At 34.3% G+C, this 23,746-nt stretch overlaps 1 protein-coding gene across 44 annotated transcripts in view; it reads left to right on the forward strand.

The window, feature by feature from the left end:
* The window catches only part of NRXN1 (neurexin 1), a 1,114,986-nt gene that overhangs the window by 379,774 nt on the left and 711,466 nt on the right, over positions 1 to 23,746 (forward strand). Inside the window, exon 1 of one of the 44 annotated variants that reach the window (XM_055107990.3) lies at positions 13,346 to 13,365. The exons of the other annotated variants lie outside the window; for them this stretch is intronic. The gene's annotated coding sequence lies outside the window, so the exon portion shown is untranslated. Of the gene's footprint in view, positions 1 to 13,345; positions 13,366 to 23,746 lie in introns of those variants that run through there. 44 annotated transcript variants of the gene reach the window in all.

Here is a 23,746-nt window from a genome sequence, read left to right on the forward strand (position 1 = left end):
AGTTTTCTACTACTCAAAGTTAATTCCAAAGTGTTAGCTAAAATGAGTTGTCTATTATTTATTTTTATACTTTTTTATATTCAAATATTAACTATCAACATTTTAAGCTACACAGTGTTAAAGATCACTTTGTACTTCTTGACTGGCATTTTTGGTTTAAAAGTCAACAGTTAAGAACACAGGGAGGGAGTTTTAAAATAGACTATGAGAGACTGATTTCTGTTTGTTGGTTTGTTTTAATAGCTTGTATTAGCAAGTATTTTATCACCCGAATTACAGTGAAGTACAAAGAGAAAAATCTAGATTTCATTGTCTGGCATTTGGAAAAGCACCTACTTTTCTGCTTGTTTAGGCATTCACGTAATGAGCTCACAGAGCACTTGTTTTTCTGACCTCTGGAATAAAAAAGCAAGCTGACATTAAAGACTGAGGTAAAATACTGAGGCTGCTGCCGATAGGTTTATTGGTGCGTTTGCTGTCGCATTAATTGTTTGGAAGCATTTTTATTCGATGTTTAAACTTCAGAGCAGCTTCTTATGAGGATTCAGGGGAAGAGAGCATAAAACCGGAAAGCGAGTCATCCTTCCAGAACTGTGTTGACATCTCCACAGAAACAATGTGCTGTGTTATCACACAATGTCAGGAGTCATATACCACTTGCTCTGACTGAAATCATGTTTTATCATGTATATAAAGGCAGTAACAAGCAAGAGGTCTGGTATCACAAAGCATGGGCCTCCTATTCAGGATCTTACCCAGTATCAGAAGCATTTTCCTAACTACCTCACCAGAGGTTAAATAAGCATGATGCCCTCAGTACATTATTATCAGAACAGACATTTCTATGGCATCTGCAAACCCAGAGGACAGTGCACAACTGAGGCAGTTCAGATTCTTCAGGGCTAAGAGCATTTTGAATTGGAATTGGTAAAATAGGGAGACAGAAACAGCTGGGGGATAAATATAAATGCAACCAGAGTCCACTGTATTTTAGTCTGGATTTAGACCACTTGTGGCTATTAGACAGTGAGAATGTAGATGACCACAGCTGCTTCGTTTTTCTTCATTTAGGGACAGAACAAGGGCAATTATAGCATCTATGATTCATTCACATTCCTCAAGCAAATCAGCCCCTAATCAGTGAACTCTGTATCATGTCCCAGCAAGAGTGCTAGTTGGTCAACAAAATTCCCTTGCTCTAAGGAGTTGCCTTCTAGTGTAACAATTTTCAGACAATGATATATTAATCCATTTCACTCCGATTTCACTTAATCTTCTCAACAATCAAGTGATACAGTAGGTATTACTAGTTCCATTTTACATGGCTTCAGGGTCACAAAAATCATTGTCAGAAAGAGACATCCACCCTCAAGCAAAGAGGGGGTAACAGACAATAAGAAGCAAAACCAACCAATCTCACTAAGCTAATGAACACATTTCTGCAAATGGAAAATGTAAGTTTGATTCTCTTCACCTTAAAATCTAGGGTTTCTCATTTGCACCTCCCCTAGTGAAGTTTTGGGAGCTACAGAGTTTTCTCCACAAGGAGAGGAAGCCACATTGTAATCTGGAAGCATTTCTATGACAATGTCTATAGATAACTACCTAAAGAAATCTCAGAGAAAACAGCTCTGGCATATTCAGTAATTACTTGTGATTTCTGTGTGTGTGTGTGTATGCTTGTACCTAATTGTGTATTCTTTTCCTTGAAAGAAGAACCTCCCAACTAATACATAATTCAAACTATCCAAAATTTGAATACAATTCTAACTATTGTTCATCAGTCCTATGGGTTCATAAAGTAAAAATAGAAACTCTCAGGCAGAGTGGATTTTAAATTAAGCTGAATTCACTGCTGGGCAAATCAGGGAAAACATAACCCAGCCCAGAGCTATTAGGATCTGAGGAAGGGGACATTCAGATTGACTGACAAGGAAAAACCCAAAGGCCATGAATTTTAAGGATTTACATGGATATATGTTTATACAAGAGAAAACAGTCCCTGGGAATGTGATGTCAGCAACCAAAGGCAAAGATAGACCTACAAATAGAAGGGCCAAAAGTTCTATGAGGAAACTGGATTTGGTAGTTTAAGCAAGTCCTTGGCTTCGCAGTTCAGCATGGTGGGTTAAAATGGGGTAGAAGTGATGACCGGCTGTTTACTGAACCCAAATCCATTTAAGGTTTTCCTGAAGCTTGCTGACCCATTAAATCCGTTGGTTGCACAGAGATAGGATACATAAATTACAGATCACAGAGATGCCTATCAGACCATAAACATCATCATATTTTTCTGGTATGTCTGGTTAATTTTTTGAAGCAGCGGCTCACGTGCCATCTTTTGAGGTCCTGACCACTTTCTGTCTTGTAGTCTCTCACACCCTCCAAATACAGGGTCATGCAGAAGACAAGCCTATGATAAATGATCTTTATCAGTGTGATAGTTAAAGTGAATTCCATTTGGTAGAGAAAGATGCTTGCAAATACACATTTTATATACTTTGCTTTAAATTTTGTCAGCCTGGCTAAAAATATAACTCAGAAATAGAACTACTAAGGGATTTTCCCTGACAAAAGCATGATGGAAAATACTTTCTCCTAATGATCTCATCTGTGGCTTCTCAGCATTTCCAACTGTTAAACATTGTTAAAAAATACAGTGTTATGTGAAAGAGAAGAGGGTCTCTGTGGGAGGTTTTGCCTTATGTCATTGTTGGCGATTGAGTCTCTGTAGATCCCAATATGGTTTGACAGTTCTTTGGCTTGATTGTAAAAAGGAGCTATTTATGTGGAATAATTCATGCATATAATGAAATGAGTCTAAATTAATTATTTAATATTATTAACTTTTTCTTGGTCATAAAAATATTCATTGTAGAAAATTGGGAAAGTACAGAAAGGTTTAAAGGAAATAAATACATGATATCATTTTGGTCTGTTTCCTTTATTTGTATGTGTGTATATATGTATATATACACATGTACAGTACAATTTATAGTATAATTTGTATGCCCTACATTTATTTTGCTTAGCTTAATGTAAGGAGTATTTTTCTTCTTCTGTCATTAGAATGTGAAAAGTACAAATTTTCCACCCTAATGTTGTGTCATAAATTGTTTGTTTTTGAATAGTGTAATATTTTAATTATTTACAAACTTTCCTGAATTTTAAGGCTGTAATGAACATCCTGGTATATAAATTTTTGTTCTTGTCCCTGACTTTCTTCCTAAGCTGTATTACTTGGAAGTGGAATTATGAGGACAAGAGTAAAGCTTTTCTTTGGGTCTTTATATGAGTTGCCAATTTATATTCCCCATAGTATGGGCTACTTTGCATTTCCACTAGTTAGGATACCAAGTGCGTGTGTGATTATACACAAGCAGTGTCGAATGTTGTAAGCTATTTCTATTTTGTTTTCCTGTGTATTTCTTTGGATGTCTTATAAAATAGTAACATTTTTCATAGATGATCACTGATTTTCAGTTCCATAGATAGTTTTCATGTTCTCTATTTGCTTTAGTGTTGGAAGGTTAAGGGATATTTCTGAATTGGTTTTAATAATGTTAAAGATTTTATGCCTTATATCTGTCTCCTGAGTACTTAAGCCAAGAAAATATGAGGCCCTCAAAAGTGGCTATAAAATAATTTATATTTTCCCTGGGCCTACTATCTGTAAGTTTCCGCTTTTTTTCTTCTTCAAGACACTCTCCAGAGAATGACCTAAACAACAAGTCTGAAATTGAGATGTGTTTGAGAGATACAGTTTGTTCAGTGGGTAATTATTCAAGAGGATCTCCTGTTGCACAGATATTCCATAGAAGAAACCATAAAACAGACCACCTAAATTGAAAAAAAAAATTGCCTTCTCAAACAATATAATGCTTGAGTTTTGAGTGGATCTTTTACATCTTCATTAGAAATATTCTCTGTAGGAAAATACTCTGTATTCACAGGCATAGTCTGTCCTTCTTCCTCCCTGTCTCCTGTCCTGTTCCTCCCTGTCTCCTCAAGGGACTCAGATGTAATCAAGAGTTGTATAGTAATGGGCATAAAATATTGGAGGAGTTCAGAGGAAGGATAGTCCAAACAGAGAATCATGGTGGAACTTCAGCTGATTCTAGAAATATGTGCCTAGTGGAACAACTCAGAGAGAGAAAAAAAAAAAGACAACATAAAAGTACAGAGGCAGGAAAAATTACACCGTTTGAGGAATCATAAAAAGGGGACTTTTCCATAGTTGAATAATTGAACCTAGTTCATGTCACTAGTGTGGAAAATAGATTAATGTGATTTAGCTCCTTTTTGTCCTCCCATAGAAAGATCTCAGATCTGCAGCCAAAGAGCTGGTTCTCCTCAGTTTCATCTTGCATATCACAGTGCATTTGTAAAATTTGGAAAGCGATCTAAAGAATTTTAAACTTTCTGAATACAAAATGTCTTTTTCCACCAGACAAGAGTCACCCCAGTCACTAAACAAATTGACCAATTTCAGAGTATTTCCTGCTTCCACTTGTTACTGATGCAGCATCTGGCTGGAACAGAGTGCTGCTGGATGCAGAAAAGTTCAGGAAAGTTCTAAGGACTCCAGCTGGCTTCAGTGTGAGAAGAAAATCTGACACCAGAATAGCGGCCTTTTGTTTTGTACTGATTCTTTTCTATTAGGTTGGTGCAAAAGAAATGGCAAAAACTGCAATTACTTTTGCACCAACCTAATAGTATATTACCAGTCTCACAGTTTCTAGAGTTTGTCAAGATCTTCCTGGACTCAGCCTCTCTATATATCTTTGTGGATGCCGGGAATGTTCCCTGCCTTTTCTACCTGATTTAGACCTTATTCTTCAAGTCCTAGAAACCAAACCGTCCCTTTCTAGGGAAGCCCTTCCAGCGTGCCAGTTGAGTATCTGTTCTCAAGGCACATTTCAGTTTCCTTCCTAGGTAGCAGCACTTTAAACGAATGTAATTGAATGATTTGTTTAATGTGTGATTTACTATCTGCTTTCTCTCCTTAGACTGGGAATCATGTAAAGAAAAGCTATTCTCGATCTTACATTCAGGCAATAGCATTCTTTGAGCTCTGTAATCAAGCTGGATTTTTTCTTTTAAGCACATTAAAGTTTAAAAGGGTAGTAGATAATAATAATATAAAATTTCATTAATATTTTGAAAAGGCTTATTTGGTCTGATCTTAGTTCTTATGCTCATGTTAAAATTGTGAATTAAGTAATTATGAATAATTAATTCAACAGATATCTATTGAATGCTTAGTACATGACAGGCACTCTCCCAGTCCCTGGGATGCAGTGGTAAACAATCACCATGACGACTACCATAACAACAAAAGTCCCTGCCTTCATGGAGCTCACATTTTCATGGGAGATGTAGAAATAAATAAATACGTTATAGTTTATGTGATGATGAGTATTTATAGAAAGAAAACTAAAGCCTGGTAAAGAGGTAGACAGATGCAGGTGCTATTAATTCCAGAGGTAGCATTCTTATTTATATACATTCTTGTATTATTTATTTTTTCTTAGAAATGAAGATTTAGAAAAACTTTTAATGTAGCTTATAGAAAAACACTGATTTTCTGGGATGTGTCTTTGGATATCTATTTTGAATCACATTTTGAATATATATGAATTTTACATGATTTTCAACATCAAAATCAGTCAATCAAGCAATCATGAACTTTTCTGCATCCAGTCGCAGTCTGTTCCAGCCAGATGCTGCATCAGTAACAAGTAGAAGCAGGAAATACTCTGAAATTGGTCAATTTGTTTAGTGACTGGGGTGACTCTTGTCTGGTGGAAAAAGACATTTTGTATTCAGAAAGTTTGAAATTCTTTAGATGGCTTTCCAGATTTTATAAATGCACTGTGATATGCAAGATCAAACTGAAGAGAAGCAGAACATCAAAATGAAGAAATTTATGTAGCCATGCTTTTGAAAAAGAAATATATATATAAAAGCCGCGCATTTGAAAAAGAAATATAAATATATTTTTATTTATATATCCTTATATATATATAAATATAAATATCCTACCTGAATGTTTATATTCATATATATTATATATATTTCTTTTATATACATATGTAAAATTTATATATAAATATTTATATATATACACCTTTAGATATTCCCTGGCATGTTGAAATGGCTGAATTTGCAAAATTTTTATTTACTGAGTTACTGGTGAGTAATAGTGAATAATTTTCTTTTAACCTGGTAAACTAAATAAAGAGATCAAACCTGGGGGAAAAAATTCTTCTAGTGAACTGGTAATAGAAAATTTTATTTCATTCCATAGCTGTCCATCAGGATGTATTATTCTTTAGTTTCTGACTGTAGGGTCATAGAGATGAATCCTCCAGGGGTTGCTTATTTGTTCCCAGTTAATTTTTGTATTTATTTCTTTTGCTTTTGATAGTCTTCTCTAAAATTTGTAGGAATCATTTATTGTCATAAATATAATTTGAAAGTAGTATAGCTTGATGGCTATTAATATGAATATATCTGGTGGAAACAAGCTATCTTTTTCAGATCAGAAAAAATAATATAAAGAATAAATATTTTTCTTTCCAATTCAATTACCTAACATAATCAGGGTAGAAGTCTGGAGTGGGAAGGCAAAAGTTATTGACTAGATTTTCTCTCAAATAATTACATATATCAAGTTAATATAGCTGTTTAAATCATTAAGTTTTTTTTTCCACATGAAGATCCTAGGAATATAAAAATCTTACCTGAACGTTAAAAAATACTGGTTTTATGTAAGATTTACATAAAGAAAATAATAACACTTTAGGGAAGGGTACAAAGCACGACCAAAATAAGTAAAAAACAAACAAACAAAAAAAAAACAACAACTTTGTGCCTCTGAATAGGATGATTCAAACTTTAAATTATAGATTAAGGGCAATTCAATTCACAGTCTCAATTTGGGGAGGGGGCTAGGGACTTGACAAACTGTAAAACTGATATGCAAGCTAAATGTTTATAAAAGCCTAAATTTGTTGAGAAAAGTAACAGTTCAGGGAAGTTACCAGCATGATACCAAAAGGTACTATGAAACAACTATAATTAAAACAGTCTAGTTCTGGCACAGAAACAGACAAGGGATGTTTAGAGAAAATGGAGTCTAGAAATCGATGTAAGTACATACAGAGTTTTTTATCTGTTATATATGATATTTAATAATTATATAAAGGATACAATACTTAATAGTATTGGAAGAACTGATTATATATGTGGAAAAGTAAAATTAGATTCCAATATCATACCATTCATATGGATAAACACTAAATGCATTACAATATTATAGAAATACTAGAAGAAAAGAGAGAAAAACGTCTTTATAAATTTTGGAGTCAGGAATGTTTTCTTAATTAGAAATAAAAGCAGCTTGCCATGAAGTAAAAAGTCTGATGGAACTGATTTATAAGTTTAAAGAACAAACACATAAAAATTGTATACAGAAGAGAATGATATCTGAGGCCAGGCTCCATGCTAATAATTTTATAAGTGTCAAGTCATTAACCTCTGAGTAAACATTACTTTTTTTACATTTTATTGAGGAGAAAATAAAGGATTGGAATGTTTAAATAGCCTGCCCACACAAACAGCACTAATAAGTGATGAAGTGGCAGTTTGTCCTGTGATTCTGGAGTCAGGGCTCTTAAACACAAGAAAAGGAACAAAATCAAGATAAAAATATATTTAGGCACTGTATGCATTTGTAGTTAGATTTATTCTGTAAAGAAAAATTGGCATTTACATAGGATATACTTTAAAGAATATCTTGAACTTTTATTTCTCATATATTCAATATAGTATTTTTAAACAATCTGAGGCCTCTTTATAATATTTTAAGATTATGTTTACTGCAATTTATTGGAATATATCTCACAGTTAAATAGAATATAACTTAGTTTCCTTGAGTGAACCAATATCCTCTTTGACAGATAGTGTAAAACAAACCCCTTTTAGAAGAAGGCTTTTCCTCCACACATATTGGTCTATTTGATAAGTAGGAAGAATAAAAATGTCTAGTAATAGACCATTCCCATCCCTATTTCCTCCTATATCCTAAACCTGAATAGTGCTTTCCAAATGCTTAACTCTGCATATTTTTACATTGAAACTATTACCTTCAATTTTGGTAGATTGCATTCTTCAAAACAGTAATACTAATAACAGAAAAAGATGACATGCAATTGTCCCTAAATCCATGCCAATCAATAATTCACCATTCACTTTAAGATGGATATTCTAATAAAAATATAAGGAATTCCTTTTTCTTTTTTCAAGGCCTTTTACAAGCTGGTCTGAAACAAACTTATTAACTTCATTTGCCATTATTCTTCATGATGTCACCTTAGATCGAGTCAAATTTCATTAATTTTATTTCTCACCTCAAAACCTTCACTCATTTTTATATCATACTCTGGAGGATCTTTTCCTCAAATCTCTTAAATTTTAAATGTGTCCTCTTTCAAGATGTTATCTAAGATTTGCCTTGTAATGAAATGTATCTCAATACTTCAGAATTTTTTTTCTTCTTTTTAAGTTCCATAGCCTTTTATATGTCTTCTGTCCCCCTTTGCATTGTAAATATCTTGTAAACTGGATCTCTGTCTAATTCAGCTTTGTCTTCTTCAAAGCAATTAGCATGGTGCCTCATGCATAGTAGGTCTTTAATATATGTTTCTTTGATTAGTGAATTGATTAATTTTTCAGGGCTTCCATGACTTATTTTGCAAGCAATACATTATAAAATGGTCCTTACAATTTTCAAGTGAAATACAAAATTAAAAATATATTTTATCCCTTGATACTTTATTCTGTCCATTATACGTCTATATACATATGTTGATTCAGGGAAATCTCTAGGATTTCATACATGTGCATAAGTGTAAGACAATATGTTTGTTCAGAGAGCAGAATGGACAGCATCAAGAAGGGTAAAGGCAGATGCAAGAACTCAGTGGATGTCAGGGAGTTCTCTACAGGAAACACCTGCAGCAGCATCCAAAAGTGCTCTGAAGGCTTGGAGTGGCTATTCTGCTGAATAACTGAATATTCACAGAGCCAAGATTTATGACCTTGAGCACAGCAGATCTTTTCTGCTGAATGTGATCTTATTCCAAGAGAAGTTAAATTATTCTTCCCAGTCACCAAGAATACCTCAAAACCGCTTTGCCCTAAGAGATGCCTCAAATCTGCTAAGGCTGCCCACAGCACCAAGAGGCCACAGAATGCAGTGGAATTGCTGGGAAGAATAAAACTTTCCATTTTGTATAGAATTCTGATGTCTCTGGGTTGTATGCCAAATATAAAAAGAACTCTGACCTGAAGTAGGAAAGGCTGAAGGGCTTCTTCTGTGCCTTCCTTGAATCTGAGCTAGATGGAGAATGTTTCACTGAAGAGAATCCTATGTATTGCCAGAGCCAGGGACATTCAATCTTGACCCACCTGCCCACTCTTCCATTTTCTCTCATTCCAGCTTCCAAAGAGCCTGCTTTTTAATTAGTCCAACATGCAGCAGCAAATGAGGGAAATGGGGAAGAAATTATTTGTCATCAAATTGAAATACATGTAAAGAAAACACAAGCAAAAATGTATTAAAGCCTTTTATGAGGAGGCTTTTAGTCAACATTTGGCTTGGTTAAAACCTTGAGCCAAATGTTTATTAAGGCACAGCAGTAAAGGAAGCAAAAACCATTTTTTGTACTTTTTCTATTAGAAGAAGGAAAAGCAGCTTAGACATTTAAAATTTCAGCCTGCAGTTTGCAAATGTGTCAACTTGTTAAAGAAAGATGAGCCTATCCAGGAAAAGCTACTGATGGATGGAGTGTCTACTTTTCTCATAAACTGTTTCAGGACTAGCTCTTGTTCTTTGTCTTTATTTCTTTATTTCTTTATCTACTTATTTTATCCCAAGACTTTCTTCCATGACCTTCTCTTTAGAATATAATATCGACAGTTGCCTTCTTTGAATGGTTACATAAGGTTTCACCAGAAATACTTAAAGCATATATATTTGTACAATCAGTTTTAGAGATAGGCTACAATCATAAATTTAGAAAAAATTGAAAACAACTGAATTTAGCTAATTAGGGATTTCTCTGTATCTGGGCAAATGTGATTGTCTAAGTCAGTCGCAAGATACAATCCTATATTACTCTCAGATGATATTTCCTTTGCAAAGGCAGTATGTAATATTGGCATAGTTATTTATTCTTCTGGGATTGCATATTCATTTGTGTGGTTTTACATAAATATTGGCCCTTACAAAGAAAGCTTGAGAGTTAAAATCAGATGCTTACAAAGGTCAGTCTGATAATGTAACATCTAAGCATATATTAATTGGGAAAGGGGAGGAAGAAATGCATTTAAGTGTTTCTCCTTTATAAGAGAAAATATGCCAGTTTCCTGATAAGTTACATAAGCAGTATGCAAATTTAAGGCAATATTATACATAGATCATATCTAAAGTATAATTTTAGTTTAAAGAACCATAAGGTTTTGTGATATTATTACACAAAGTTTATACAGTTATAGAGCCACAGATATTACACATTGAATGCCTAGGTCATATCTCTCTAAACTCTGCGTTTTTACCATTTCCACATATTAGAATCACCTGAGAAGCTTCTAAAAATCCCAGTGCCCAAGTCTTATGGTGATAATTAAAAGAGTACATTGAGGTGGGGTCTGGGGCCAAGGCATTGCTATTTTTTAATGCTCTTTAGTTGATATTGCTTTGATGTTAATTTGACAACTCTTATGAGTACTAGACATTTTCTCACATCACCTTAGCCTGAGATGCCTGGTAATTGTTAGCATTTGCTAATAATTAACTTCTCGTCAAGATTGTGATGTGTATTTAATGTAATTTTTATTACAAAATGATATAGTCTATTCCTATTGTGGGAATTCTATCAAAATAAAATCCATTATCTGTTTTTAAGTAGGAATATTTGAACATTTGAGTCAAAGAATTTTATAATAATACATATAAAAAGAAACTGCAAAAAACAAAATTTGATGTTGAGAGGCTAACATAATTAGTGCAAATATGGTGAGGTAGTTGGGATGATTACTTCACTTTGATATTGTAACAGAAAAATAATAATAATATTGTTTGATGATATGAAAGTTATGAAGGTATAATTTTATATATTTTCTCAAGGAGTTATAAAATTAGGTATCTAGGATAGGGATCAAATTAGGATGGAATGTCATGATGAAAAAATAGAGTGTCATGTATTTTACAGAATGAATATTTCCATCCTGAAACTGTAAAGATGTCCATTTAAATCTATCCAAAATGGCATTAAAAATGCAGAAAAGTGTCTGGGCATGGTGGCTTACACCTATAATCTTAGCACTTTGGGAGGCTGAGGCAGGCAGATCACTTGAGGTCAGGCATTCGAGACCAGCCTGGCCAACATGGTAAGACCCTGTCTCTACTGAAAATACAAAAATTAGCTGGGCCTAGTGGTGGGAGTCTGTAATCCTAGCTACTTGGGAGCCTGAGGCAGGAGAATCGCTTGAACCCAGGAGGCGGAGATTGCAATGAGCTGAGATTATGCCACCGCACTCCAGCTTGGGTGACAGAGCAAGAATCTGTCTCAAAAAAAATAAATAAATAAATAAATAAATAAATAAATAAATAAATAAATAAATAATAAATGCATTAAAGTGTGATAGAAAGAACACAGGATATAGGGTCATAAAGCCAAATTCTAGTCCAACGCATTCATAAGCTGAGTGGTCTTTGCCAAGTCTATTAACTTCTCTGGACCTTCGTTTTTTTAATGTATAAAATGGAAAGGTTGAATAACATTTGTGTTTTCCAAAGTTTGGATGGTGAGCCATTGGTGGATTATGAAATCAATTTGAAGAATTTCTATTCCTATCAAAAGTAGAAGAATGTATTGAGGGTAGAAAGCTGAGGTATTGTATATGTGTCCTGGGTAACTGGGAAGAAATTTTTCAAAGCCCTTGAATGGAAGACCTCTTTAACTTGTATAGTTTTGTGAATTGTTGGTAGGGAAGGCATATCATATGGTTAATGGTGGAGGAGGCAACTTATTTCAAGCGTGGGCTATAAAATATATCAAATATTTTTGCCATATACTGTCAAGGAAAATGATCTTTAAAAGGAGAAATAATTTGTTTTAATATGGTATTTGGTTTACCCACAAGTAGAAAAGAAAACAACAACAAAAAAAGCAATTGGAGCCTGTGAATGTGGAATGCGTCCTATCCATGAGACCAGAGAACGCTCACTCTGAGAAGTGAATGGATGTATTGTGAATTATAACTACATATTCAAGAGGTGGTGTTATTCAGTTTGGCCAGAATGTTCTCTAACCAATGAAATTGCTTCCAAACTAAATAGTGACAATGTGCTCTGCTTTTTGATTGCTTCTCTTATAATGTGTCTATTTTATTGTGTATTTTGTGCTATTTGCTGGGATGTGAATTATTTCCATGGAGAATAAGGTGAGAGAAGGCCCATTCCTTTAACAAAAATTAAAAGCAAAAACTGCAAAACATTGAGTTTTAAAATAAACTGGTCATTGGAACTAACTAGAAACTAAAAAAATAATAATATGTTAGCAAGAGATCCACCCCAATATTGTTAAAGCGGAAGTGGGTAGGGTTCCTGGAAATATACTCTTGTAGAAAGTTTTCCAGGTGATTCTGATGATCATCTCTGTTTTGAGTCAACTGATCTAGAGACCCAGTTTTTCATCCCAACTTCGCCTGTGCACCAGAGAAAGTCTCGTAAATGTTATGGATCTCCCTCTTCCAACTATAAAGTTTATAATTCTGTGTTTAGCTTAGATCTCTGATAAAGATGCACAATTTAAATAAAGCTTGTCACAATTCAGCTGAAATTCATTATTTACCTTGGATCCTAAGATCTAAATTTATGTCAAAGGTAAAACTAAAAAAGAGATGGTAATAATTTCATCATCCTAGGAAAAAAATTTTTTTTTAAATACTAGATCTAAATACTAACTTGTGGACCATACCAGATGTTAATGAATGATTAGGCTGTCCCCTCACAGCCATTCTCTGGCATGTCCCTGCTTTATAATCTTGTCGCCTCCTCCCTATTCCAACCACAAAGACTGATCTGGGAATTGGCTTCTAACACAAGTAGAGCTATCCAAGTTTTCTGATTTGGGGAATTCAGAACCTGAAAAGAATTACCTCAAGTTCACTGGAGCTCAATTATATGAGTGGTGCAAACCTAGAGGAGACCAGGAACTGTGAGTTCAAGAGTTTGGGTTTACCCTGAGTATCTTCCTCTCCAAGAATTCGTGGTTTAGCAATTCCTTCTATTCTGTGAGTTACCTCAAGTCTTTCTCATAAATTCTGTGTGTTTGCACTTAATCTGTAACTCTGTTGAACTTGGGATGGGAATAAAACCCTAAGGAATCTGTCTTATTTAATGAAATAACTTCTCTCCTATGCATCTGGAATGATGCTGGTTTTATACTACCCTTCAGATACTTGAGAAAACAGTACTCAAACCAGATAGGGAATCTGGGATGAAAAATACTGAGCTAGAGAATGTTGATTAATGATGTTTTCAATACAGGTATGATAGATGGGGTAACGGGAAGTTATGGAAGACCCAGTATATAATTAATAAGAACAGTTTCATAATTTATATTAAAGATCTTAATTTTTAAAAAATCTGAAAATGCAGCATAACAGAATATCTGTGTTCATTTTATTGAAATAAAGTCAGACTCAGCTACATTTACTGCTCTTGGACATATAGCACCAACCATAAAGTGAGGAATTGAACCTAGGGCTCCTAATTTCAAATTATGGGCTCTATCCATGGAGCCCATAGGGAAACACTAGTCAGTATTGATTGATCCTTCTATACTTTTATTGGATAAATATGTATAATCTCAAATTAAGACTTACAGTATATAATATTAGCTTTCTTTTAAAATATTTTATTTTCTATGCATATATTTGCAATTATATGAAGAAGTACTTTAAATTTGGGGACAAATAATCAAACACAATCTGTAACACTAGCAAATCCATTGAAGGTATTGTTTTCTGGGTTGTGGAAGAAAGGTGATTAGGAATAGGAAATTTACATCTAGTAGGTTGTGAATACCAGGCCTTTCCATATTCTTTTGTCTTTCTGAATTTGTAAGTCCTCACAGAATAATAGGAGAGCTAGCTCTAGAAGCACAAAGAGGTAGGGGTTGCTATGGGAAGTTCCTTTTAAAAGCAGCAGCCATCAGAAATCTTTAAAGACATTTTAACTCTAGCATGTTGCCTGATTTTGACAGCAGGAGAGCAATTGAGTTTGGCACAGAATTGGGCTTCAATAAATGTTTATTGAATGAATCAGTGAAACAGTGGCTCAATAAATCGAGAATGTTATAGAACCCTAGAGTTTTAGAATGGAAAGAAACATTGGAGATCACTTAGTCTGACTGTGTCACTTTGCCAGGAGGGAAAATGAGGCCCAGTGAGGCTAAGTAGGGTGGTAAAGGGCAGAGCTGAAAAGTGTCCAAGAAGAAACCAGTGTTTCACTCTCGTAATTCTTAGCCTGATGCGTTTCCCTGAGCAAATAAAAAAATAAATAAATAGCAAATATTTTATAAAATTATTTTGTAAGTTACTCAGGCACAAACTTGTTTAAAAGAATAAACCATCAATAGAAACATGTATTTTTTTTTCTATTTACAATACTTCAATCTTGTTCTTATGTAATGAACCTTAATTAACCAAGTGCTCCTAGAATGAGGGTGTTGGGCATCGTGATATTCTGGGTAATAAAACATTTGGTAAAAAGCTGATTTTTTAAAATTGCTGAGTAGTGATTTTAAATGTAGTGGTTACTTTAATAATAATGATCATAATATCTAACATTAATTGATTGTCCACCATATGTTGAATGGAAATTTTTCTCATAGAATTGTTGATTAGAACCTTCTGAAAGAAAAGAATTTAAGTAGCCTTCATTGTAAATGGAACCTCCCTAAACTGGCCAGTTAACCTTCCTCAGCATTTACTACAGGACCGAAAGACTTGACCCTTCAACTACTTCTAACTCCCCACTTCCCACCTCCCTTATCTACCTAAGCAGTGAGGGATAGGTCAGCACAGAGTCTTTAAGGCATAGGCTCTGTAAAACATATTGTTAATGAAGAGGTTAGCTTTTTTTACCAAAAGTAATTGAGGGAAGAAACTATAGAATCACATGTAGAGCCTGTGTATGCTGGGAAAGAAATGAAAGCTGGTGTTCTGCATTCCCAATGCATGACTTTGTATGCATCAAACTTGCTGGCCTGCCCTATGCCTTTCTGAGGAGGGAGGAAGAGGACTGGCAGGGTAGAAAGAGGGGACAAGAAGAATTTAATCTGGCTCGGCGCAGTGGCTCACGCCTGTAATCCCAGCACATTGGGAGGCCGAGGCGGGCAGATCACAAGGTCAGGAGCTCAGGAGATCGAGACCATCCTGGCTAACATGGTGAAACCCCATCTCTACTAAAAATACAGAAAAAAAAAAAAAAAAAAAGCTAGGCATGGTGGCGGGCACCTGTAATCCCAGCTACTTGGGAGGCTGAGGCAGGAGAATGGCGTGAACCCGAGAGGTTGAGGTTGCAGTGAGATGAGATCGCGCCACTGCACTCCAGCCTGGGTGACAGAGCAAGACTCCATCAAAAAAAAAAGAAGAATTTAATCTGTACCATTAACATTTGGTGCAGCCAGAATGCCCACAGGCATCAGTAAAGGAGATATCCCTTTGAGTCTTTGGCTTGAGCCACCTAGCCGGTATTACTCACAAGAAGGCCACTAGCTGGGCCAGGGGATTAGAGCAGCCAGATGCTATGGGGTGTTGTGTGAAGGTTAGAGCTGGGAGATGAGCTGGGGGATGAGACAGATGAATTTCTCTCATGTTGTTGACTGCTGTTGGGAAGTCACATGGAGCACTCATGAGTCTACTGCATGAAGGGCAGCAGAGGTCAGTAAGGGTGAACCAGAGAAGCAGGTACAGCCCACAGAAAGAGGACTATATGAATAACCACTGCTGTTTTCTCTTGCCGTCATCAGCTCCTTCCCAATAAACTGGAAGGGCCAGTTCTTGAGGGGGCGGTGATGGTAAGACACCTAGAGACATACTACAGTCTTCCTCCTCCACTTCAACTAAAAATGATGACATGATTAACTTATAAATTAGCCCAAACTTTTAAAAACCAAAAGTGACCACAAATTCAGTGATTCTGCCCAAGATATTAAGAGATGGGGAAAAGAAGTAACTTAATGGTTAAAAGCAGTAGATGAAGAAATATAACATATATACATAAATATTCTGTTTATATTCCACAAATATATCCCATGGATTGACAGACTTTAAAAAGCTTATTATGCATATATTGTTTAATCCTTACAACTACCCTATAAAATAGATCCTAGTATTATTGTCTTCATTTACTGACAAGAAAACTAAGACTTTAAGGTGATTATTTACCCAACTGCTCATGTGAGTGGGATTTGAACCCAGATATGTGTAATTTCCTAGCCCATACTCCTATGTTCTATAACTTCATAAATGTTGGACTCACTGCTGTCACTTCCATGCCTACGCAGAGTTTATTTTCCACACAACAGACAGAGTTATATTTTTGAGATGTAAATCAAACCATGTCATTCCCCTAACTATAAAACTCTAGTAGCTTCCCATTGTGCATGGAATAAAATCAAAGAGTTTGCCCAAAATTTAGAAGGACTTACATGACATAGCCCCATCCCACAGCTCTGATTTCATTGTATTCCCACATTGCCCCAGTGTCACTGTGCTCAGTGCTCACTAGAATTTTTTCTATTCTTTCTATTCTTTGTCCAGATCTTCCCACAAGTGGTTCCTCAGCATTAAGATCTCAATTTAATCATCATTGTCTCATAAAGCTTTCCCAATCATCTAAATCAACTTCCCTGCTCAGTTATTGCACACCCTCATTGCACTCTTTTGCTTGCTCAGTTTCACATATAACTCACTTATACTTGACTCACTTATGGTTATCTCTCCATCACTGGTTTGTTGAGAGTGGAGACCCTGAGAGCCTTATTTACTGTTGTATTTCTAATATCTAGAATAGGGGATTTGCATGTGTTAAACCTTTGGATTCTATGCTCTTTCTGTGTTGAAATCAAAGATATGCCATAGGTTTTCAGTGTTCCTTCTCTTGTGCTCCTACTGTGAAGAATGGTATGCAACAATTCAAGTGTTCTTATTTTATACTGATTTTAGTGTATACTGACCTACTTCTTTGCATTATTTTAATAACAAAGTAGCATTCCATCTGAAAAAAGAAAAACAAAATAAACCAAAAAACCTTGGTCAAGCCTTCTATGAAGCACACGAATGGATGGAGTTACAAAAGTACATTTCTTCCCATCCAGCATGATTTCTCATTACACTTATCACGTATTTATTACCCTCTCCTCTACTTAATGTGCTGGGGATATCAAGATAATTTTAGGTTTTTTTCTTTCTTTTAAAAAACTGTCATTCTTTTTTAAAACATAGGAGACTTTGAGTTAGCAGTATATATTTCTTGCATTTCTAAGTGTTACTAACTTTAAAATGTTCCAAGTTCACTTGACTATAGTAAGTGGAAATGTGACAGCCCAGGCCCATTTGTTTTCATTGAATCAGTTTACATCCAGAATGCATGATAGTTTTCAGTTGCAGCAGTGTATGAACAAAGACATTTCTAGGGAGAACCGTAAATGCAGTTGCATGAAACTTGTTAAGTATATTCACCAATAATGATGACTTGTTAGAATATACCAGGAGTTATACACCCTTTACATTTATCCAGAAGAGTGGCACTAAGTTTACAAACCCACAGAGAATTTTATTGTAATATTGCCTAAAGGTGAAACATGTTGAGAATAAAAATTGAGAGATTGCTTCCAATGATTTAAAGCCTGGACTCTCTGCTGGAGTACATATTAAATAGATATTGATACATCTACACACTGATCAGAGCTCTCTGATTCTTTCGCCCGCCACCCAGCCCCGGGCTTTTTATTTCCAATGAAAAGATGCAAAATAATTCATCTGGATGTTAATTCCTTAAGAACAGTGCCATGATATCAATATATATTCTGCCTTTAATACTTATTTCCGATACAAGAGACACAAAATTGTCTTTATAATTCTTAAAAGATGTTCTAAATTGCAGCACTATAAGAATCCATTCATAACAAGACTCACACTTTAATGTACACTAGAATCACCTTGGGGATCGGGTTACAATACAGAGTTTGCACCAGTAAGTTGGGGTCGAGGGGGCCTTGAAATTCTAAATTTCTCACAAGCTCCAAGTAATGCTGATGATACTGTCCTTCAAACCACAGTTCGAGTAGGAGGTATAGAGATCATTATTTTGTTAAAGCAATTTCACTTTCACCAACTCTTTCTTCTTCCCTGTGATAATTCTCCTTTCCTCTGCTGTTGCCTTCCAAGATGCTATCATCTGTATATATTAAAAAAATACATTCTATAATTTAGAACAGTTTACAAGATGGCCACAATATTTGCATAAATTAAATTATAGATTTTTAGAGTTACAGACCACCCCAGTCTGATTCTAGGGAGAAAGAAGCAATTGGCTATTCTTTGGGGTTTGGTTAAATAGATAAATTGCTCAGAATATGTTGCCTTGACCAAGTTGGTAATAAGATGATTTCATAGTTAAATTTATTTACTTCATATCCATTTCATAAATGAGGACTGTTTATAAATACAAAATACCTATACATCTCCTTGAATATAATTGCATTATTATAATTTACTTATTTATTAAGTAATCATTAATTGGCACCCAGAAATTTTCAAATTTCTTGCAGGGAATCTTTATAAAGTCCATATTCATGAAGCTACTTTTAATTTTGATTGTGTTAATGATTTTCTTCAGGTTAAAAGATACAGCATCTAGTTCTTATAGATTACATTGTAGGTACTTGAATCTGAGTCAGGCCCAGAAATTGAAATGTTGCACACCTAATGAATTCTAGGATCATTTGTTCATTCCTTTCCCTGTGTATCTCATTTTATATGTAGAACTGACTAGTCAGTCCAGCCAGACACAGAATGGCCTGTTTGGTTCTCAGCACCTTTGGTTATTTTAACAAATGCAAATCAATTGCACAATAAGATTGGAAAATTATCGTGCTAGAGTTTTGGAACCTGTCCTATTTTCTTTTGCAGAAATATCCTCAAATTTAAGCTGCATTTAGTTTTTGGTAATGAATTAGAAGCTCATTTTATGGCAATATCTAGAAATTAGAAAGAACCTGAGACTGTTATCAAGAGGGCAAGGATTATATTCTGACTTTTCCTCAGTTAGTTATGTGACCATAGTTTTGTCTGTTGGGCCCTGACACTGTTCATCTAATAAATGAAGGCACTGGACTAAATAATGTCTAAGTCTAACTTACCTTTCATATTTAGTGACCTCAAGTGTATCATCAAGAGTCCTGGATCTCTTTTTGAATTATTTGATAGAAGCTTGGCAATTTATTTCTGGATTGGTCTCGAGGTTTACCTAAGTGAGATAAATCTTAAAGAGTGAATATTTTATAAATCTTGATTAGTCGCTGCAGAACAAGAGAAGTTAGACTCAGAATTTACATATGTTGAATAATAGTTGGTAATTTTAGAATATTTTACAACATATATTACGTAGAAAATCTAATGAGTGAACTACTCTCCCTTGAAAGTAATGTGATTTTTACTTGTAATAATCAATTTATTGTTTTAATTTCTCAGTTACACAGTTCGTGGCAAATAAGATAATAGTAAATTTCTTAAGGACTGAGGATTTAATTTGATATGAATTTCAATAAGCAGACTTTCCTTTTCTGCTTTTCTAAAGTTGTTTTATCTTATAGCAGAGACAGCCTGGCTTATTTGTTTTCATAATGCAGACTTCTAATGTGTACATCTGCTTGGTCAAGGATGTTTTTGGCACAATATTTTTGTATATTTGACTTCTAGAATAGAAAAATAAATGAAGCAGGGCTCTCACCCAAATATCTTTTTTCATTCGTTTTTTCATATATGGATTTTAGTTTCTGGTTTATGTTGAACATATCTTTGAATCATATAACTATAGTAAAGCCTTCCAACCTGTGTGATTTGGGATTGCATATATGAAAAGCAATATAATCAAGAATAATAATATTGGCTAGTTTTTTGGCAAACAAAAATGACCTGACATTCTTCATGTAATTGGGGACAGTGGGACTTCGTTCTGCCCGCAGGCATCCTTGTCTTTAGGATGTAGGGTAATTTCCTTGCAGATTATTTATTTGGTGAAGAAGTTCAGTGAATTTAGAAGATATAGAGGCATTGGGTCAAATTAATGAGATTGTATTCTATGCACTGGTAATGCAAAGGAGCATTGTCCTGAGAATCAATTTTTGTGTGAACTTAGGAAGTCATTTAACCTATCTTTGTTTAACATTTTTTTCCCATAAAGTAGAAATCAGCGATTCTTGGTGTTGAAACCAATCCATTTGTTCAGTCTACCTTCTAAGGATTGAACACCTTCTACAACATCCAATGAAGTGGTTCAGTAATGGTTAACTTTTTTTTCTATAAGAAGTTTGTTTTTATATCAAAAAAATCTTAAAGTTGAACTTACTCTCAGAAAATTAGATGAGCAAGAACTGTGAATTTTCTTCTAAGTTATAGTGGGTTGGATATGGAATGGGAGTGAAATCCCATGGCAGCCTCTTAAATATTTTCCTCCAACTGTATGGCAACATAAAATCAATTGTTGTAGACTATTGGAAAGATGCTTCAAATTTTTAAATATTACTTTTTCCCAATTTTATCATAACATTGCTGTGGTTAGAAATAGAGGCTCTTTTCATCTTGATATCAATCCATTAATCAACACATTTAAGATATGGATCTTCAAACAATTACTACCAAGCAGCGTATATATATATTTTTTACATCTTGAGAGATTACTCTTAAGAGCAAATGGTAATTAAAGGATATTAATATTCATTGAAAAGTTTTAAAAAGTGACAATTGAAATTATTACTATTGGCTTTATTTTAGCTTTTACTATTTATAGTAGCATTAATAGGAATAGTGTCTTCTCATATCATCGTATTAATCAGGAAGAAAATACTTCATCAGACAAATTCATTTTATGCTTAATCATCCAGATTATTCAAACATTTTATTGAAATATAGTATTTATGCTGATAAATGTAGCATGAATGTCCAGGTAAATTAATTTTTCACACGCTTAGCACACCCATAGGCAACCCTTAAATCAAGAACAACATTAATTGTACCCCAAGAGTTCTCCTCACTACTATCCCCTCTCCATCTCTACCAAGCGTAGCCACTGTCTTGATTTACAACAACAGAGGCTAGTTATGCATGTTTTTAAATTTTTTATATAAATGGAATCAGAACTATGTTCTCTTTTGTGTCAGGCATTTTTTTTAGCTAAACATTATTATTGTGAGATTTATCTGTATTTCCGTTGCAGTTGCAGCTCATAGATTCACATTGTTATTTAATATTCTATTGTGTGACTATACTGAAATTTATCCATTCTATTATTGGTTGTTATTTCAGTAGTGTTAAGTTTTAGATAATTTATGCAGGGTAACACTGTAAACATTCTAGTATGCTATTCTGATGATATGTGTATTTTTTGTTGGATATGTGCTTATGAGTGGAATTGGTGGATCATAGGGTAGGACCAAGTTCAGCTTTAAAAGAGAATGCCAAACAATTTCACAAAATAGTTCCTACCAATAATGTATGAGAGTTCTAGTTGTCCCACATCCTCACTGACACTGGATTTTTTTTTTTTGTATTTTTCATTTTATTCATTCTGTGGAGTGTGCTGTTATTTCATTATGGTTTAGTTTGCATTTCTTTGAAGATAGCCTTTTATACTTTAATGTCTGTTCAACTACTTTATCGTTTTTTTCCCATTGGCTTGTGTTGTGTTTTTGTTTTTTTTTGTTGTTGTTGTTATTGATTTGTAAGAGGTCTCTTTGTATCCTAGATATAAGTATTTATTGACATTTACATGGCTTTGGGTCTAATTTCTTTTTCATTTTCGTTGTTTTAGCACATAGTAGAAATGCAAAAGTTATTTGGGACTTGTATTTAAAAATGGACGTAGACTTATTCTTTAAGTGTTCAGCAGAAACACATATGTAAACACTCTGCTGCTTAGTATTTGTTTATAGAATAGCACAAAGCTTACTTACAAAGATTGTAAGGTAGCAAATGATTAGATGGAACATAATATTCTTATATATTGTGAAAAAGTGATTTTTGTATTTTCATGTAGTATGTATGTTCTTTCATGAAAAAGAACATAGGAAGAAATATATTCCCTGCTTAGATTTATGTCCCATTTATGGCATTTTAAGGTAATTGCATATTCCACAGACTGAATTTTTTCCAAAACTATGTGGTTGCCTTTAATGTAAATTTGAATTACTTAAATTTAGAATTAAACAATACAAAAGAAATGATGTATTTTCATTTTTAAGTAAGGGGAATATCATAGTGTTAAAAATATATCAACACCCATATAACTTCAAAGTTTATTACATAGTGAATTGCAAACTGTTTATTATTTTTCCCCTTGGGTATGCCACATTATCTGGCAAACAAAACCTTTGTTGAGATTTATTCTGAGTTATGCAGATTTGGAATGATACAAGATATCTTGGATAAAATTCTACAGCCTTCTTACTGGACCAAAACTCTTCAAGCTCCAAAACTTTATAATTTAGTTATCTAAGTGGAATCTTTCTTAATATATTACCTGCTCTTTTAAACTAAGTAGACTAAAACACAGTTATTATTTTCTTACTAAGACATATCTTCACAAACAGTTTTTTTTGTCTTTTTTTCTTTCTTTCACAATGCTATATATCACTTCTTTCTGACACACAGGTGTCGTGGCATGTTAGACAGAATCTGGATTAGTAGTCTGAATCCTAGTCCCACTTCTGTTACTGTCACATTTTATGAATTTGAGGGTCATATAAACTCCATGAGCCTCGCTTTCATAATAATGTAAATTAATGGGTTGGGCTGCAGGATTGTCTTTAAGGCTCCTGCTGACTCAGAGATCTACTTATTCAGTGGGAATGTAAAATTTTGCAAATACCCTATTCAGATAAGTGGATCTCTCGTGTGTGTGGGTGTGTGTGTGTGTGTGTGTGTGTCTGTGTCTGACAAAAGCTTTCATAGATTGCCTCTCTAAATTAAATCCTTCATCATGTAGAATTGATTCTGGGAAACAAAAGGATGTAAAGATCCAATTTCACTTTTCTCTTATAGATAACCAATAGTCCCAGCAACCTTTAGTGACCTCTGTATCTTTTGCCAACTTACCTGCAATGCCAGACAATATAAATTGTTTTCATATATGATTATTAGTATGCACACACACACACACACACACACATACATGAACCAGAACCCACTTGACTACCTATCATCAAATGAGCAGAACAATAAGCAATGACAAATGAGTTGAAGGAATTGGCAAATGTTTAGTTAACTGATCCTGGTTAACTATTTTCTAAGGACTGAGACCCAAGTTCTTTATAATATGTGAAATTCCCATGGGATTGCATAATGCCAAAAGAAACTTAACTACAGTTGGTCAATTTTTATCTTA

The sequence above is a fragment of the Pan paniscus genome, chromosome 12, assembly GCF_029289425.2.
Source record: "Pan paniscus chromosome 12, NHGRI_mPanPan1-v2.0_pri, whole genome shotgun sequence".
Lineage (NCBI taxonomy): Eukaryota > Metazoa > Chordata > Mammalia > Primates > Hominidae > Pan > Pan paniscus.